This window comes from Arachis stenosperma, chromosome 3, assembly GCF_014773155.1.
Source record: "Arachis stenosperma cultivar V10309 chromosome 3, arast.V10309.gnm1.PFL2, whole genome shotgun sequence".
NCBI classification, from domain to species: Eukaryota; Viridiplantae; Streptophyta; class Magnoliopsida; order Fabales; family Fabaceae; genus Arachis; species Arachis stenosperma.
Window position 1 is genome coordinate 68,901,192 of NC_080379.1, and position 2,607 is coordinate 68,903,798.

General features: G+C 40.5%; 1 non-coding gene across 1 annotated transcript; it reads right to left on the reverse strand.

The window, feature by feature from the left end:
* Positions 1–597: 597 nt before the first annotated feature.
* On the reverse strand, positions 598–701 carry LOC130971373 (small nucleolar RNA R71). The gene has a single exon (XR_009082595.1). It is a non-coding gene; the product is annotated as a small nucleolar RNA R71 (small nucleolar RNA).
* Between the last annotated feature and the right edge of the window lie 1,906 nt (positions 702–2,607).

Sequence of the window (2,607 nt, forward strand, 5' to 3'; positions counted from 1 at the left end):
AAGGAATCTCTATACTGGGACATAGAGGATTCCTCTTTCTTTTCTTGTTTTCTTCTATTTCATATGAGTAGGAACAAGGAAAAAGGCACTCTAGTTGAAATTGACCCTAAACCTGAAAGGACTTTGAAGAGAAAATTAAGAGAAGCTAAGTTACAACAATCTAAAGGTAACCTTTCAGAAACATTAGAACAAGAGAAGGAGATGGCAGCCGAAAATAATAATAATGCAAGGAGAATGCTGGGTGACTTCACAAAGCCAACGTCCAAATTTGATGGAAGAAGCATCTCTATTCCTACCATTGGAGCCAATAATTTTGAGCTTAAGCCTCAACTAGTTGCTTTAATGCAACAGAACTGCAAGTTTTATGGACTTCCATCTGAAGATCCTTACCAGTTTCTAACTGAGTTCTTGCAGATTTGTGAGACTGTAAAGACGAATGGAGTTGATCCTGAAGTCTACAGACTCATGCTTTTCCCTTTTGTTGTAAGAGATAGAGCTAGAATATGGTTGGATTCATAACCTAAGGATAGCCTGGACTCTTGGGATAAGCTGGTCACTGCCTTCTTGGATAAATTCTTTCCTCCTCAAAAGCTGAGCAAGCTTAGAGTGGATGTTCAGACCTTCAAACAAAAAGATGGTGAATCCCTCTATGAAGCTTGGGAAAGATACAAGCAGTTGACCAAAAGGTGTCCATCTGACATGTTTTCAGAATGGACCATATTAGATATATTCTATTATGGTCTATCTGAGTTTTCGAAAATGTCATTGGACCATTCTGCAGGTGGATCCATTCACCTAAAGAAAACACCTGAAGAGGCTCAAGAACTCATTGACATGGTTGCAAATAAACAATTCATGTACACTTCTGAGAGGAATTCCGTGAATAATGGGACGCCTCAGAGGAAGGGAGTTCTTGAAATTGATACTCTGAATGCCATATTGGCTCAGAACAAAGTGTTGACTCAGTAAGTCAACATGATCTCTCAATGTCTGAATGGATGGCAACATGCATCCAACAGTACTAAAGAGGCAGCTTCTGAAGAAGCTTATGATCCTGAGAACCCTGCCATGGCAGAGGTTAATTACATGGGTGAACCTTATGGAAACACCTATAACTCATCATGGAGAAATCATCCAAATTTCTCATGGAAGGATCAACAAAAGCCTCAACAAGGCTTTAACAATGGTGGACGCAATAGGCTGAGCAATAGCAAGCCTTTCCCATCATCTTCTCAGCAACAAACAGAGAATTCTGAACAAAACACTTCTAATTTAGCCAATCTAGTCTCTGATCTGTCAAAGGCCACTTTCAGTTTCATGAGTGAAACAAGATCCTCCATTAGAAATCTGGAGGCACAAGTGGGCCAATTGAGTAAGAAAGTCATTGAAACTCCTCCCAGTATTCTCCCAAGCAATACAGAAGAGAATTCAAAAGGAGAGTGCAAGGCCATTGATATAATCAATATGGCCGAATGCACAAGGGAGGAGGAGGACGAAAATCCTAGTGAGGAAGACCTCCTGGGACGTCCCTCAAGCAAGAAGGAGTTTCCTATTAAGGATCCAAAGGAATTTGAGGCTCATATAGAGACCATAGAGATTTCATTAAATCTTCTTCTGCCATTCATGAGCTCTGAAGACTATTCTTCCTCTGAGGAGGATGAAGATGTGACTGGAGAGCAAGTTGCTCAATATTTAGGAGCTATCATGAAGCTGAATGCCAAGTTGTTTGGTAATGAGACTTGGGAAAGTGAACATCCCTTGCTCATTAATGAACTAGATATCTGGATTCAGCAAATTTTACCTCAAAAGAGACAAGATCCTGGCAAGTTCTTAATACCTTGTATCATAGGCACCATGACCTTTGAAAAAGCTCTATGTGATATGGGGTCAGGGATAAATCTTATGCCACTCTCTGTAATGGAGAAGTTGGGGATCATTGAGTTACAACCTGCCTTGTTCTCATTACAATTGGCAGACAAGTCATTGAGACAAGCTTATGGAATAGTAGAGGACGTGTTAGTAAAGGTTGAAGGCCTTTACATCCCTGCTGATTTCATAATCTTAGACACTAGGAAGGAAGAGGATGATTGCATCATCCTTGGAAGACCTTTCCTAGACACAGTAGGAGCTGTGATAGATGTCAACAGAGGTGAATTAGTCCTTCAATTAAATGGCGACTACCTTGTGTTTAAGGCACATGGCCATTGGTGGACGAAATTGTGATCCATGTTCTAATTATTTTGAGATGAAGGCTTCTAAGGGGCAGCAGCTGAATTCACAACTCCGTTCAACTAACCAGCAAGTGTACTGGGCCGTCCAAGTAATAACCTTACGTGAGTAAGGGTCGAATCCACAGAGATTGTTGGTATGAAGCAAGCTATGGTCACCTTGCAAATCTCAGTTAGGGAGATTAAAGGGTAATTGTGATTATTGGAATAAATAATAAATAAAAAGGAATAATAAAAGGGATAGAGTACTTATGCCGATTCATTGGTGAGAATTTCAGATAAGTGGATGGAGATGCTGTATGGCTCAAGGATGCCTGCTCTCCTACTGCTTCTACTCAATCCTTCTTACTCCTTTTCATGGCAAGCTGTGTATAGGGGT